A 17,739-nucleotide genomic window follows, 5' to 3' on the forward strand; every position below is an offset into this window, starting at 1 on the left:
AAAAGACAGTGAAAAGCTGAGAGACAAAACCAAAAAGAAAAGGAGGACTTGTGGCACCTTAGAGACTAACCATATGCTCAAATAAATTGGTTCGTCTCTAAGGTGCCTCAAGTCCTCCTTTTCTTTTTGCGAATACAGACTAACACGGCTGCTACTCTGAAAGCAGACAAAACCAGAGAGCTCTGTCCTGTTTAGGGAGACTACACTGAAGGCAGTTCTTGTGACCTGTCATTACCTACATATCTTTAAAGTAGCCAGGATATACCATTTTCCTTGACTTAAAAACGTTAATTTGCTGTAGACTTTATTGAGTCAAATGGCAAAAGCAAGCTGAGATGGGGGATGAGTGGAGAGAGGGAGGAGAGAAAGGGGTTGAAGGATGGCAGCAAGAGAAGAATTTCAGGCTTTTAAATTTCCAGCGGAAGGTGGGTGTATGTAGTTTCGCTGCTCCCTTGGACTGACATCATGCCCTGCTGTGCAGGATGGCATCAATGATCCCCAACAACTGCTTGACCCACCCCTTGTTTAGCTCTGCCGGCCTGAGCATGAGAGGATGCGTCTGGACCAGTTTGCAAGGTGCTGGACCAGCCCCCCAGTTAATCTGTCTATCTCCCCTCCTGCCAACTCAGGCAAATGGTGGTCTCTGTCCTCTCTCCCCTATGGGTGTGAAATAAGAGCAGACACCCTGATTTTCCCTCAGCACCCCAGCTCCACAGGCTGATCCCCCCAGATACAGAACCAGAGCAGTAGCTGCCACACAGACATGATGCCCCCCTACAGCAGCTAACAGTCCCCACTAGCAACAGGAGTCAGACAGGTGCCCCAATAACTGCTCAGAGTTCTGGGCCCCTGAGAACAGGAAAAGCCAAAGGAGATTGGTCAAACTGGACAGTCTCTATGTAAAAGAATAAATGGACACAAATCAGATGTCAAGAATGATAACATTCATAAACCAGTCGGAGAACACTTCAATCTCTCTGGTCACGCGATTACAGACATGAAAGTTGCGATATTACAACCGAAAAACTTCAAAACCCCAGATTCCAACGAGAGACTGTTGAATTGGAATTCATTTGCAAATTGGATACAATTAACTTAGGCTTGAATAGAGACTGGGAGTGGCTAAGTCATTATGCAAGGTAACCTATTTCCCCTGGTTTTTTCCTACCCCCCCCTCCCCCAGGCGTTCTTGTTAAACCCTGGATTTGTGCTGGCAATGGCCCACCTTGATTATCATACACATTGTAAGGAGAGGTTTCAGAGTAACAGCCGTGTTAGTCTGTATTCGCAAAAAGAAAAGGAGTACTTGTGGCACCTTAGAGACTAACCAATTTATTTGAGCATGAGCTTTTGTGAGCTACAGCTCACTTCATCGGATGCATACTGTTCTTCTGCAGTTTCCACAGTATGCATCCGATGAAGTGAGCTGTAGCTCACGAAAGCTCATGCTCAGATAAATTGGTTAGTCTCTAAGGTGCCACAAGTACTCCTTTTCTTATTGTAAGGAGAGTGATCACTTTAGATAAGCTATTACCAGCAGGGGAGTGGGGTTGGCGGGGGGAAGAAAATCTTTTGTAGTGCTAAACACCCATTTTTTCATGGTTTGTGTGTATAAAAAGATCTTCTGTACTTTCCACAGTATGCATCCGATGAAGTGAGCTGTAGCTCACGAAAGCTTATGCTCAAATAAATTGGTTAGTCTCTAAGGTGCCACAAGTACTCCTTTTCTTTTTGAGATTGGAAAGAAAATTCACTTTTTCCCCTTCCGGCGGGGACAGAAACCACAACATTAAAATTTCACCCATACAAAAAAAGCACCCGCCCGCCTGCATGGAAATGTTATCCGGCGCTTTGCGACCTTAGAGACGGTGGTTGCCTCTACGCGCATGCGCAAAAAACACAAGCGCTCCGGAGTGATGGTGGAAGCAGGAGGGGGACTCCCTGCTGTGGCGGGGTTGCCCGGATGTTGCGCATGCGCGGAGGCAGCTGGACGTGTCGGCGGCGGAGCGGCAGCAGCTGCAACAACAACACGGCGGAGGCGGCGGTAACGGGGCGGCTGGATCCTTCCCTCCCCCGCTCCGGAGGCCCGTGAGCGCCTCCTCCCCCACCCCGCCGGGGCCGCCCTGAGGAGACAGGCCGCGCCGCCCGAGGGCCTGGCCCCTGGCTAAGGAGGAGGCGCACCAGGGGCCGCCGCACCGGGGCGGGGGGAGCAGGGGGGGGGGCTCGGGCCCGCCGCGGCCCAGCCGAGCCTGGAGAGCCCAGGTAACGCCCGCCCCGGGTTGTGACCAATCAGACACCGCCTCCCCCTTGAACGTGCTCCCCGCCCCCACTCCGAGGGAGCGCGGGTCCCCCTCCCCACCCCTCGCTCGGAGGCTTTCTGCGCCCTGTGGCTGCTTGTCCTGGGGAGGGGCGCTCTTCAGCCTCCCCCCGAGGTCTCTTCTGCCTGCTGCGGCGTGGCCCTCCCCAGGGTTCCCCCGTTGGCGGGAGGGGAGAGCCCCTGGGGCGCCCCCCAGCAGTAACGGGCCGCCCCCCTTGTGCGGAGTTCCCAGGACTGCGGCCGGGGGACCCTTGCACCCACACCTAGGTCCTGGTGCTGATCCCACTGCAGGATTGGGGCGTTAGGAGAGCATCCTTCCTCCCTGCTTGCTCCCTTTTCCCTTCTCCGCTCCCTCCAGTTTACAAGTCCCCCCCCATTTTCTTGCCCCACTTATTAGGCTCCTCTCTCTGAGCTCCCCCTGTTGTGGGAGGGTGCCCAGCTTGTGCTGCACTCTGCTCCATTCCCCAGCTCCCTTATTTCCCCCCCACCCCCCGTGGCATAGAAGGTTTCTTTTCTTAAGTCTCCTGTTGATCAGTCTATCCCCAGTTAAGCTCTTCCACCATCCTCATTATTGAAGTGCCTTTCCTGCCACTCTGTTCTTTGATACTGTGGCCCACAGCTCTAGTTACACTTCTAAAACGTGGTGTGTGTTTTTTATCATATTTGGTTTCTGCTCTGAGATTGAACGCATCTTGTTTTCTTTTATTCTAAATCATATTTTAGTTTATTTTTAAGGTGCCCAGAGGCCTTTATGCTTTGAAGATATTAAGCATACTAGGATCCTTGTGTGTTTTTTAACATAAAATCCTAATCCCCAATCAGTTCTTTTTGTGTGTATGGGTCCCTGTAAACTAGGTAAAGTTGTTTTCAAACTCTGTGACTATTCTATTTATAAATAGTTATACTAAACTACAAAATTAATGTAATGAAAAGGGAGGCAGCTTATCTTTCTTACCCTCCTTCTGGCCATTGTCTTGTTTTGGCTAGATGATTGTTGGAACAAGGCTTTCTTCCACTTTATAGTCATGAACCTATTTTGATTTTTGATTTCTTTGTCTTACAGGCATGTATATGTATTTATTAAAAACAGTATTCATGCACAGAGCAAAGCTCTAAAGAAATCAGTACAAATGTGACTGAAACTGATCAACATCTAGAATTAGTTTTATAAGTGGATAGGTTTAATTCAACTTACTTTATACAAGAAATAACACAATAGATGTTGAGAAATATCTGCATACGGTGGAGCAGAGCAATGGACCTGACTGCAAAGAATTTCAAAAGAACTGCACGTATTCTGAAAAATTCTTTTGGGGCTGGAATTTTCCATGCTTGGTCTCACCACAGAGGTGAAGATTTAAAAAAAAAAAAAAGGGGGGGGGGAGCTTGAGCTAACACAAAATACTATCCCTGTGCACTTTTCAATACAGAACGCACATTAGCCAAGTACCCATTGCTATGGTATCAAGGCATTAAATAAAAATATAAAATTACACTAAATCTGTCCATAAGAGTTTACTCTTCTTTCTGTTATTTGGTTCAGTCAGCATTATTTTTTCTATTTATGAGATTTTTGCCAGGTTATTGTTCAATCCTTATTGAAGGAAGGCTTTTGCAAAAAGGTGGGTTTGTATTGTGCTCTGAAAACCGTTTGCTTTGGGCTTCCTTTGTTCTGTGTTAAGGAGTTCTACATCTTAAGGCCCTCTGCTGAGCATGTCCTTTCCTCGGCTCCTGAAATTCTCACTCTGGCCTCCGTCAGTGAGAGAGAGTGAGATAGAGGTGTGATGGTGGAGCGGGTAATGTGCTCAGCTACAATCCTGAAGGTCATGGGTTCAAGTCTTGATTGATTTCACACTGAAAGGCAACTTCCAGTTCATCTGGTTGCAACATAGGTACCTGAGCCTTTGTGTTAGGGCCTATCAAAGGCAGTTGGATACCTGAGCCTTTGTGTTAGGGCCTATCAAAGGCAGTTGGATGTGATGCTGGCCCCATCACTCCCTTGTATATGGTTGGCTATGAAACTGACAAGCCTTAACCGATCACCCCATGAACTATAGGCTTGGGGAAACTTTTATTTGACTCTGTCAGTGGTAGCATTCCTTGTGAACACAGATGTCTGAGTGTCAGCCTCTCCATCTGTGTTTCTAAGGGCTTGTCTACACTTCCAGTGTAGCTGTGCCATTATAGCTCTTAGTGAAGATGCTATTTACACCAACAGGAGAGCTTCTCCTGTCAGTGTAGGTACTCCACCTCCCCAAGAGGCGGTAGCTATATCAGTGGGGGAAGCCCTCCCATTGACATAGCGCTGTCTAAATGGTGGGGTTAGGTTCGTATAACTACATTGCTATGGGTGTGGAACGTCTATGCCCTGGAGCAAGGTAGTTATACTGACATAGGCTTTGTCTACACTTGGAACTTAAGACAGTCTGGTCCTAGATCATTGAGGGTCTCAAAGATTAGATGTAGGTCTTCGAAACAAATCCAATTTGAATAGCGGCCCAGAGGAATATGCAGCGCCCCAGCATTATGTGTGATCATTAGGGCCCTACCAAATTTCTGGTCCATTTTGGTCAATTTTATGGTCATAGGAATTTAAAAATAATAAATTTAATGATTTAAGGTACTTTAGATCTGAAATTTGACAGTGTAGGGGACCTGACCCAACTCTGAAGGCAGCAGCACAGAAGTAAGGATGGCATGGTATGGTATTGTCCCCCTTATCTCTGCGCCGCTGCTGCTGGCGGAGCACTGCCTTCAGAGCTGGGCACCTGGCCAGCAGCCACCACTCTCCGGCCACCCAGCTCTGAAGGCTGCGCAGAAGGTGATCCCCCTACAATAAGCTTGTGACTTCCCCCCCCCCCAAACCCTCTGTTGGGTAGGGAGCCCCATTTTGAGAAATGCTGGTCCTCCCATGAAATCTGAATAATATAGGGTAAAAGTACACAAAAGACCAGATTTCATGGGTTGGGGATACCAGATTTCACGGCCCATGACACCTTTTTCATGGCTGTAAATTGGTAGGGCTCTAGTGATCATCTTCCTTCCCTGACAAAGTCAGGCTGTTGTATGTAGTACAAATTGGAGTTTATTTGGCCTTTACAAGTCCTTAAGAATAATGGCTGGCTGGAGGGGAGGGGAAATTGAAACACAAAAACTTAGATTAATATAACTTTAAAATGTGATTCTAGTCTGAAAAAGACTATATAAACACGGTACCTATTCATCAAATCTTTTCCATATATGTATTTGATTCATAGCTGTTATCTTAGGTGACAGAGTGAGGGTTGGTGGTTTTTTGTCTACTATGTCTGCTAACCTTGCAGAAGTAGCACAGCTAAGCTAGATCCTTGCATATCATCAGTAGAAAGGTTTACTGTGTTCCAGTTACAGGGCCAATCTGTTACACTTGTAAAATGTTATTGAAAGTAATAGGTGAGTACAGGTGGAGACTGAGAAAAACAAACAGATAAACTCTCTAAAGGCAGTTAAGACTTCAGATTTAGTTTTTCCACAAGAAAAAGAGGCGCTCTGAATTTTTGAACTGTAGTCTTCTGTTAATTTAATTAAGATAAAATATTATTGCTACTGGAATTTGTCTCAAAGCATTTCTGTGAATTCCTCTTATTGTGTTTTGTACAATAGTGCAAAAGTTTGTTTATTTTCTTTTGTGTTGTCCTTGCTTTAGTATAAGTGAATATGCCATTTCCGCCACCACCATCAGTGAGACAGTCAGAATTGATGTTGTTTAACTTAATTCAAATTGAAGAAAAATTCTAATGCCTAAAGAATATTATGGATAACATCCATCTACTGCTTGTCATATGTAGCCATGCCAGTCTAGTGCTATGGTAGTAGTGCTTGCTGTTGCTATTGTGTGCTGATTGTGCCAGCATCTACAAATCTGTTTGTTGTTGTTCCTCATTTAGGCAAGTAGAGAGAATTTGATGTGAGTGGGAAAGCATCCACACTTGGGGCCTTTGGGCATATCTGCACCAAGACATAAAGGTGCTTTGTTGCATATTTATTTGTGGGCTTCACTTTATTAAGTTTATTGTGGAAACTCTCATTCTACCACTGCAGTAGTAGACCATGAAACTAACATAATAACCAGTTAAAATGGAAAGTTTGATAACCAACTGCTACAAATAAATAATATGTCCGTTGGAAGTTGAAAATAATTTTATTTTTTCCTTCCAGCTTTGTTTCTAAAGGACCAGAAATATTTACCCATTCAAATTTGCCATCCCTAAAGATACATTTTTGGGCATCAATTCTGGGAATTTTCATCGTCGAAAGTTCCATCATAGTGTATTCTAGATATTAGATTGTAAGTTTGTGTGTCTGTTTGATGTACATCACAGTGGAGTCCAACCCTGTTGTGGCCTCTGGGTGCTCCTGCAATATAAATGTTAAATTACAAAATATATAGTTTTTGTAAAGCCTCGAACAATAAGAGATTGTCTCCTTAAAATGTTAGTCTTCAGTCACAGTAGTGAAATCTGTCATGAAGTATATTGTGTCCACTAATGTGCTTGTCTTAGAATGTATTATAGAAACAGATCAAGTGGCTGATGATCAAATGATGATTTTTTTATCATTGCCTTCAGTGCTGTAGCCTGAGCAGAAACAGTGTACTGTACATGGTGAATATCTCCATATACCTCCCAGTTGCCTGAAAGGCATCAGTAAGAGCCCAAAGTTGTCATCTTTTTATAGTAAAATTTGAAAATGTTTGAATTTATTTTGAAATCTTCTAAACCTAAAGTTAACCTATTTTAAAATCTCGAATAGGAGCTCTGGATGATTCAGTGCACAATAACACGAGGTGTATCCAGTTGAAACTTGGCTTGCACACCATCTGCAAAGATAGTATCAAAGGGCTTGTCTACGTTGCCTGCTGGATCGACGGGCAGCGATTGATCCAGCGGGGGTTGATTTATCGTGTCTAGTCTAGACGCGATAAATCGACTGCCGAACGCTCTCCTGTCAATTCCAGTACTCCACTAGGGCGAGAGGTGCAGGCAGAGTTGATGGGAGAGCATCAGCCGTCTACTTACGCAGTGAAGACACCACGGTAAGTAGATCTAAGTAGGTCGACTTCAGCTACATGAATGACGTAGCTGAAGTTGTGTAACTTAGATCGATTTTCTCCTCCCCCACTGCCCAGTGTAGACCAGGCCAAAGTAATAGACCATCTTCCCCTCTAAAATCAAATTGGTTTTTGTATCAGCAGCTGGTTATCAAATTGTGTATTTTAGCTTGGTTGTTAAGTTAAAATGTTGCTTGTCTTCCTGACAAAGTAATAGTCTTCAAACTTTCTAACTTTTGTGGCCAACAGCTTGCAATCTTTATTCTCCCTCTTAAATCAAATCAAACTATCTTTCAGTTGCAGCTGCTGCTAAAATGTCCCAGTTTGCAAAGCTCTAAAACTTGATACACAGCCTGCTATAGGTTGGCTGGAAAAATAAACTTCTGCTGGCCTTCTTATCAAAGGATAAATAGTTCAATCATAGGCAATCTATCTGTAGCTGAAAATCTCAAACCCAGTCACAACAGATCTCTCTAGTCAGAGCACTGACAGATAGCACGGTCAAGCGAGGACTCTGCCTCAGCTATGCTTAGCAGTACACTTCTTCGAGGGCATTACTTTTGTAGCTGATATCAACTAGGCCCACTCCCTTAACATCTGGGAGTTTAGTTCAGTCACTCTGCTCATTCCCTCCTCCTCTCTCTGTTTATAGAGAGATCACTACTTTTTGCTGTAGTCACACACACAGACCCTTCAACCACCCTTTTCGTTGGCGCCTTAATGCTGCTGTGCCTGACGCTCAGTTTACCTCCCTTTCCTTGTCTGGCAGGCAGAAAACCTGATGCTTATAGTATTTCTGCTTGTCTCAGGGTGCTGGACAATAGGATTTTTCTCAATCTGTGAAATTGTCACGGTTGTAATTTGGGCTAACGGTCCTTAATAATTGATTGTTATATACAAGGAAAGAACACAGATTAACGTTGAGACCCCTGGTCAGGTATGAAAGTACTTGATTAGGATATGATTGAAACACATCAGAATGGAACCCTGGAATTGTCTTTTTACAAAGTAATTTTTCAGAGGAGAACCTCAATTTAAGGTTCCTAATTTAAAGGCTCAGACATCAGGAAATAAAAAGCTAAGGTTTTCATAGTTACGACTGGCTACATTGTAAGCATTGTGTTTTCAACCCTTTTCATTTTGGTTGGTTGGAGGCTTGGGGGGGGCACTCAAATGTATGTCATAAAATATCACTTCTGCACTATGGTTGAATTGAGAACACTAACCCATTCATTTACTGAGCTAAATACAACTGTATTAGCTGTGCCATAAGAGCTTTGTCTGATATTCCAAGGTACAGATCATTTCTTTAGCACCTAGCTTGGGGTGGGGGAGCCGCAGCTGTTGAAGTCCAATGTCAGATTGTACATTACCTTTGAATCTATATTAATATTCAGAAGATTGTTATTTAATAATTTTTTCTGGTATAACAGGTTTTTTTCATCTATAACAGAGCAGGAGGGAAAACTAATTTGTGGTGTTGCACATTTAGTTCAAGAGATTAGGCTGCCATTTATGGCAAACCCTTTCAGTCAATTTGTAATGTGGAGAGTGATCATTTATCTGAGACCTCAGTGGATTGAAATCTTGCTTCCAGAAATAAGACAAGAACTTTGGGCCAGATTTTAAAAGGTATTTAGATGCGTAAATGTGCAACTGGGCACCTAGGCACCTTTGGAAATCCCACTAGGCACCTATCTAAAGCTTTAAAAATGCCATTAAATTATGTTTCAGTTAGAAATGTATCCTTTAGGATGAAATAATTATCTGAGAACCAAAAAAAAAAAAAAATACTGTTCAGTCTAGTCTTGCTGCAGCTTTCTCACCTTGGCTTAATCAGAAATCTGTTTCAATGTTAGCGATGTTTTGAGACAGTTATTCAATTTGGCAGCATTTAAAGGGGATGAATTACCTCCTCTGAGACAGTTAAACATGCATCTTCCTGGCTGTTGGCCATTACATTGAAAATATAAGAATTTAATTTGGGTTCTAACTGTTTCAAACTTTAGCTCATATACTGTTACTATTCATTTCTGTGCATGGATCTAGATCAGCATATGGCTGTCTTCCTGCCTTCACTCTGCCCCTTCTGATCTTGGTTTTTTTTTTTTTTCATTTTTGGCTCTGTTTTAAGAATATCTGCTAGTGATGCTTCGGCAATCTTGAGAGATGAGCACTATCTTTTTATATTTTCCATTTAAATTGTATACTGGTAAAAGAACTGATAATAGTCACATTACATTTTTAGGGTGTAAGTCTTCAACATTTGTATCACATTAATGTTGTACACTTGCCATTAAAAAAATCTAGTGCTTACCTAGTATTTCTTCCTTGGAAGAGTTCTAATGTTAAATGCACAAGCTAATGTGAAGCATTTTCTTCCATTTGAACCAACTGTTGGGGAAAAACAAGTAACCCCTCTTCTCTTTTCACCATTTAAGTCCCTCAACTGGACAAAACCAAAAGTTAGAGTCTTGAGTTTGTCATACATATATGACATATGAACATATATGACACATATGAACATATATGAAACCTTTGTTTTTTCTTTTGGTTCATATGCAAGTGCATTGTGCACCACCACAACTACATTGAATTTAAGCTTCTTGCGCATGTTTTCATAAGTCCACCTCTCCCTTTTTATCCACTCTTGACTCTGTTCATGTCTATATTTGCTAGCAGCCCACACAGTGCCAGTCTTTATGTGATGTTTGTCTGCTTCTCCCACAAGCATCTTTGGACTTTTCCTGACGTGATCAGAAGGGGCGGTAGCCGTGCAGAACTCTGATCTCTCCTGAAGACTCATTTTGGCTGTCATGCCTACAGAAACTAATAGTCTTATTATGAGAAGGTTGTAGTAACTTTGAAATAATATATATTTCAATTAAAATTTTTCTTACCCAGGCATTATCAGTTACATCTTGTTTGCTTTACTTTAATATTATTTCCCTTTTACCCAAACCTTTCTCTCTTCGTCGGTCTGTTTCTTAAAAACATGTAAACTCTTTAGGCAGGCACCATGTCTTCATTTGTTTAGAAAACACCTAGCATACTGTGGATGCTGTCAGTTATAATAAATAGTAATGAAATGGGGGAACCTTAGGGCAATTATCCAGTGGTATTTTAAATGGTCATATTTAATATTTTGGGTTTGTTTCTTGATTAAATTGACTTCTACACTGATGTGATTGTCTTAACTGCTAGTGTAAATCAGTTGTGTAATGTATGAATATTGGCCCTGAGTCTACCATCTTGCCCAAAGACATTTGTTGGACTGTTGATAACATATATCTACTTCTGTTGCATCCTTCCTTAGCTTCTCATTTCCATCCTTAATATAATCTAGTTTTCCTTCACCAAGAGCACGTTCTTCCTTCTGTCGCTTTGGGCCGAACAATAGCTTGTCCTGCCTTAACAGTTATGTAGTATGGCTCATTTCTAATATCTGACAGGCATAGTGTTCAGCTTTTTAAAACCAAGTCTGACAAAATGTTTGTGGATTGTATTTTTGTAAAAAGTGTTAAAGGTCACCTGTCAAGGCAAAAAGTGCCTATTTTTGCTTCCTTTTTGATATATGAAGAAGAACCTGAAAGATTTTTAGATTTTACAGGTGTATACTTCTCAAGCACTGGCAAATTAGTAGGTTTGTGACCATGAAAGAGAGGTTGAGGTTGGGCGGGAGGGAGGGATTTTTTGGTCATAATTTAAAACATTGTTTTTGGCTTTTTCATATGTGTGGGGTAGTTTTTGTTTGTTTTTAATTTCAACACTCCTGTACTTCAGCTGAGGGTGTAAGCTCCCACTTCAGTTCTTCTCTGAGGAGTCCTTCAGTAAAAGCATGGAAATCATATCCTAATATTGCTAACATCAAAGCAGAAAAAGTTTATTTAAAAACTAAACGAAACTTTTCATGCCCTCTTCAGAATGAAAAAGACAGAGGCAGAAATACCCCCCCCCCTTTGACCACAGGATATGTCAAGGGGCTTCCTTTGTTGAAACTTCTTGATAATTCTGAGGCAGGGGTGGACAAACCTTTTGGCCTGAGGGCCACATCAGGCTTCCGAAACTGTATGGAGGGCCAGGTAGGGAAGGCTGTACCTCCCTAAACAGCCTGGCCCCCACCGCTATCCGCCCCCTCCCACTTCCTGCCCCCTGACTGCCCCCCCTCAGAACCTCCCACCCATCCAACCCCCCCTGCTCCTTGACCCCTGACTGCCCCCTCCCGGGACCCCCCCCAACTGCCCTCCTGGGACCCCACCCCCATCCAACCCCCCCGCTACCTGTCCCCTGACACCTGTCCCCTGACTGCCCCGCCCCCTCTCCACACCCCAGGTCCCCCTGGGACTACCACGCCTATCCATCCCTCCCTTGTTCCCTGTCCCCTGACTGCCTCCCCCGGGACCCCCTGCCCCTTATCCAGCCCCCCATCTCCCCCGTTCCCTTACCATGCCGTTCAGAGCAGCCAGACTGGCAGCCGTGCCGGGTGGAGCCAGCCACACCACCATGCTGCTCGGCAGAAGGTTGCAGCCCCGCTGCCCAGAGCACTGGTGGTACAGTGAGCTGAGGCTGCAGGGGAGGGGGGACAGCAGGGGAGGGACTGGGGGCTAGCCTTCCCGGCCGGGAGTTCAAGGGCCAAGCAGGATGGTCTGGCCCATGGGCCATAATTTGCCCACCTCTGTTCTAAGGCCTCATTTATGCTGGAGAATTTTGGTATATTAAATAATTCTCTCTTAAATGCTCAGCATGCTGCACGGAGATTTGCTGCCAGTATTCAAAAGGCCTCATACCATTTTTTTTGTTCCTGCTTTGAGCAAGTCTAAACACTTGTTCTTCGCCCAGGCTAACTTGTAGTATTACCTTCCTACCGTAGATAAGGAATACTGTCAGACTAGCTGGTATACTAATTTTCCCATCATTGTTCACTCCTTTGGGTGTTCTCTGGGTTGCTTTTTGTATTTCACTGTCCTGTGGTCAAGCTGACCAGAAGCACCGCATCTGAAAAAATTGGACTCCTTTTCTGGGCCTCGCAACTTGACTGGCAATGAATTTTTCAGTAATTCACACAGAAAATCCTACCTCTGAGAGCTTGGCTTGGCCTCCATTTTGGGGTGATCTTATAGAAATGGCTGCTATTATCAGGGATATAGCACAGCAGTTGTTCTGGGAATTGGTTCCCAATGGACATTTTGCTTGCACCAGCTTTGTGTGGACATGAGGATAATGGAAGTGAAACAGCACTGCAATGTAGACACTAAGTAATGTCAATAACACTCAAATCATTACTAGCATTTTAATTATAGGCAATATAATTTCCATTGTAGATGGACCTAAATGCTTGCAAATTATATCTTTCTTGTTCAGATAACCTTTTTTTGGCAGAAGTATCCACAGGTATGAAAATGAGGAGGCACGTGGCACTTGCCTACCATTGTTAATTTTAAACAGCTGCCTCCTACTTTGAATTTCTTTGCCTAGTTTAAAAGGATATATCACCCTTCACTACCTCGGTGTAGTCCTGAGTAGTAATTAGTGTTTTGTTCATTCAGGTGGAGAGAAGTGTGACAGTGGAATTTTCAGTTCAGTTTGACTTCTAAGGAAGGTTTTTGAAGAATTGGCTAGTAATAAATTTTTCAGTGGGACAGTAGTATCTTGGTTAGCTGTTTTTTCAATCTGTATTTTAAGTACTTAGCTATTGTTTCCCAAATCTAATTGGCTCCCAAAAATATTTTTTCCTTACTTGATACAGTACGTTTGTAGATACTGTATAAAACACTAGTTGTCACACTTCTTTCTTCTTACAAATGCAGACCTGTTAAAGTTGAGTTTTGAATTCCATAACTTAAGCATATTTAGTATCTTGTAGGGTTGCTAACTTTATATAGCTTCTATTTAGGGCTGATCTACACTGAAAACTTTGCAGCTCTCAGGGGAGTTATGTTGCTATGTTGAGCTAAGCCCCAGTGTAGACAGTGCTAGGTTGACAGAAGAATTTTTGCATCAATTTAGCTAGCACCCTGGGGGAGATGGATTTAACTACAGTGATGGGAGACTCTGTAGTCAAGTGCTATAGTGGTGTGGCTGCAGTTGTGCCACCATAGTGTTTTAAGTGTAGACATATTTCTTAGAATTTTGTAGTTACGTGCAATACTGTGTTAAAAGCATTTTTTTTCTCAGCCCCTGTTATCCAAATGAATGATTTCAAAGCTTCATGCTCACAGCAGATGTTAAGCCAGGGGTCTCAAACACTCGGGGTTATTTTCTGCGGCCCGCCAGCTCCCCTCCCCCTCCCAGCGTTTACCTAGAGCGGATCCGGGTCGTCCTTCAGGATAGGTTGTAGATCCTTGATAATGCGTTGGAAACCTACTGACCGCTATTCCTACCTACATGCCTCCAGCTTTCACCCAGACCACACCACATGATCCACTGTCTACAGCCAAGCTCTACGATACAACCGCGTTTGCTCCAACCCCTCAGACAGAGACAAACACCTACAAGATCTCTATCAAGCATTCTTACAACTACAGTACCCGCCTGTGGAAGTGAAGAAACAAATTGACAGAGCCAGAAGAGTACCCAGAAGTCACCTACTACAGGACAGGCCCAACAAAGAAAATAACGGAATGCCACTAGCCGTCACCTTCAGCCCCCAACTAAAACCCCTCCAACACATTATCAAGGATCTACAACCTATCCTGAAGGACGCCCATCACTCTCACAAATCTTGGGAGACAGGCCAGTCCTTGCCTACAGACAGCTCCCCAACCTGAAGCAAATACTCACCAGCAACCACACAACAGAACCACTAACCCAGGAACCTATCCTTGCAACAAAGCCCGTTGCCAGCTGTGCCCACATATCTATTCAAAAGACACCATCACAGGGCCTAATAACATCAGCCACACTGTCAGAGGCTCGTTCACCTGCACATCTACCAATGTGATATATGCCATCATGTGCCAGCAGTGCCCCTCTGCCATGTGCATTGGTCAAACTGGACAGTCTCTATGTAAAAGAATAAATGGACACAAATCAGATGTCAAGAATTATAACATTCACAAACCAGTCGGAGAACACTTCAATCTCTCTCTGGTCACGCGATTTCTGATCTCAAAGTGACTATCCTTCACCAAAAATCTTGGAAAACAGACTCCAACGAGAGACTGCTGAATTGGAATTAATTTGCAAATTGGATACAATTAACTTAGGCTTGAATAGAGACTGGGAATGATTGATTCATTATAAAAAGTAACCTATTTCCCCTTGTTTGTCCCCCGCCCCCCCCGGACGTTCTTGTTAAACCCTGGATTTGTGCTGGCAATGGCCCACCTTGATTATCATACACATTGTAAGGAGAGTGATCACTTTAGATAAGTTATTACCAGCAGGAGAGTGGGGTAGGGGGGAGAGAAAACCTTTTGTAGTGATAAACACCCATTTTTTTCATGGTTTGTGTGTATAAAAACATCTTCTATATTTTCCACAGTATGCATCTGATGAAGTGAGCTGTAGCTCACGAAAGCTTATGCTCAAATAAATTGGTTAGTCTCTAAGGTGCCACAAGTACTCCTTTTCTTTTTGCGAATACAGACTAACAGGGCTGTTACTCTGAACTCTTTACCAATGTGTAAAAGTATTCAAATGCCTAAATATGTGGCCTGACTTTCAAAAGTGCTGAGCAGCCAGAAGCTCCTATGGACTTCAGTGGCTGCTGGCGGGTGGCTCAACACTTCTGAAAATCAGGCCACTTAAATGATTAAATAAGGATTCAAGGGCCTGATCTTACTCTTATGGAAGTCAGTAGCAAAATTCTTACTGACTTCAGTGGTGCAAGATCAAGTTCAAAGAGTATAATTTTCAGGCATTTATTTCTAAATGTTGGCTGTTATCTTTAGTCATTTAAGTATTTAAGTTTTCAATTAGGTAGATTCACTTTATTATGTGTTTCTATCTGGAACACTACTTATTAAGGAGTAACTTGAATAGCTGAGAACATTTTACTGAGACTTTTTGGAAAACGGAGAAATTTCACGTCCAAAAGTGTGTTTTGAAAAACTCCTGAAAATGGACAGATGGGGAAAGGTATCTGACGTTCTAATTCATTTGTATCAAGTTTGCTATAGAGCTTTGAATTCAAATTGAAATTGAAGAGAATAAATATTGAACAGATAGAACAGTTATAGTTTCATTAACTTATATATTTGTGCTAAATTCATAAAAGGAAAAAAATGACTCTTAATTTGTTTTTGTAATATTCAAAATATTGCTTCATGAAAATTTAAGCCTGCAGTATGAGGGCTGGTCTATGCTACAAATTTAGGTCAACTTAACTACGTACCTCAGGGTTGTGAAAATTTTTATGCCCTGCGCAATGTAATTAAGCTGACCTAAGTTCCAGTGTAGACACTGATAGGTTGACAGAAGACTCTTCTGTCTGTCTAGCTACTGCCTCTGAGAGGTGGGTTTGCTGCAGCAATGGAAAAACCTCATCTGTTCCTGTAGTAAGTGTCTACTGCACTATGATTGTGCTACTGTAGCATTTTAATGTAGCTATACCCTGAGTTTATAGCCTTCTCCATGGTCTTAGCGTGGCAGATGGCACACAGTTTTCCACCAGTGGAAGCTGTAGGGTAAACAGGACAGAGGCATTTTTTACCACCAAATCATCAAACTAGGTTTGGGTGATTTAGTGGTAGAAATACATGAGTTCTGTCTATGCTATAGCTACCAGTGGTGGAGTTGCAAAGGGGGGAATTGTCCCAGTTTTCTGGGGATACATGCAGCTTGAAGTTGCTAGATCACTAAAGTTTATCAGCTTCCAGTAAGATGGCATGATTAAACTTACATTTAAGTGCCCAGACGTTACAATTTGCAAGTCATTTTTTTGCAGTGGCAGGGGAGAAATGGGGGGTGTTTATCTTTAAATCTTTGAAGCTGGCATCGCTACTTTTTTTAAAAGCTATTTTCCATGGATCCTCAATCAAAATGAAGTATCTGCTTGTTTAACCATTTTGGGACATGGATATTTCTGTAGCAGTTTCTATAGAGTACCAGGATACATCTGTTTGATTTGGATAAACACACTTGCTAGTTGTTCAGTTGCATCACTGAATAGTGAAGTGGTGAACCAGTGGTATTTTAGCTATTTTAATTAGCCTTCCTGGGAATCGTCCTATTTGGATGACTGGGAAAATTCAACTCCAAAATAATATTATTTGGTTGCATGCTCAGTCAGACCATAGTGTGGTATCCTAAATTGTGTAAGCGTTTTCTTTAAAACCAGAAGGGCCGGAAACATAGAATCATAGAAATGGAAGGGACCTCGAGACGTCATCTAGTCCAGTCCCCTCGACTCAAGACAGGACGAAGTATTATCTAGACCATCCCTGACAGGTGTTTGTCCAACCTGCTCTTAAAAATCCCCAATGATGGAGATTCCACAATCTCCCTAGGCAATGTATTCCAGTGCTTAACCACCCTGACAGTTAGGAAGTTTTTCCTAATATCCAACCTAAACCGCTCTTACTGCAATTTAAGCCCATTGCTTCTTGTCCTATCTTCAGAGGTTAAGAAGAACAATTTTTTTCCCCTCCTCCTTGTAACAACCTTTTATGTACTTAAAACCTGTTATGTCCCCTTTCAGTCTTGTCTTCTCCAGACTAAACAAACCCAATTTTTTAAATCTTCCCTCATAGGTCATGTTTTCTAGACCTTTAATCATTTTTGTTGCTCTTCTCTGGACTTTCTCCAGTTTGTCCACATCTTTCCTGAAATGTGGCACCCAGAACTGGACACAATACTCCAGTTGAAGCCTAATTAGCACTGAGTAGAGCGGAAGAATTACTTCTTGTGTCTTGCGTACAGTACTCCTGCTAATACATCCCAGAGTGATGTTTGCTTATTTTGTAACAGCATTATACCTTTGACTCATATTTAGCTTGTGATCCACTATGGCCCCCAGATCCCTTTCCGCAGAACTCCTTCCTAGGTAGTCGTTTCCCATTTTGTCTGTGTGCAACTGATTGTTCCTTCCTAAGTGGAGTACTTTGCATTTGTCCTTACTGAATTTCATCCTGTTTACTTCAGAGCATTTCTCCAGTTTGTCCAAATCATTTTGAATTTTAATCTTATCCTCCAAAGCACTCTCAACCTCTCCCAGCTTGGTATCGTCCACAAACTTTAAGTTTACTGCCTATGCCATTATCTAAATCATTGATGAAGATATTGAACAGAACCGGACCCAGCACAGATCCCCTGTGGGACCCCACTCGTTATGGTCTTCCAGCAGGCCTGTGAACCACTGGTAACTACTCTCTGGGAACGATTTTCCAACCAG

At 42.8% G+C, this 17,739-nt stretch overlaps 1 protein-coding gene across 2 annotated transcripts in view; it reads left to right on the top strand.

The window, feature by feature from the left end:
- Positions 1-1,908: 1,908 nt before the first annotated feature.
- SMAD4 (SMAD family member 4) overlaps positions 1,909-17,739 on the top strand; it is a 30,890-nt gene continuing 15,059 nt past the window's right edge. Inside the window, exons 1-2 of one of the 2 annotated variants that reach the window (XM_073343557.1) lie at positions 1,909-2,262; positions 17,544-17,706. The gene's annotated coding sequence lies outside the window, so the exon portion shown is untranslated. The remainder of the gene's footprint in view (positions 2,263-17,543; positions 17,707-17,739) is intronic. The other variant, XM_073343556.1, reaches the window with a different exon arrangement.

The sequence above is a fragment of the Lepidochelys kempii genome, chromosome 5 (genome assembly GCF_965140265.1).
Source record: "Lepidochelys kempii isolate rLepKem1 chromosome 5, rLepKem1.hap2, whole genome shotgun sequence".
Taxonomy (NCBI): domain Eukaryota; kingdom Metazoa; phylum Chordata; order Testudines; family Cheloniidae; genus Lepidochelys; species Lepidochelys kempii.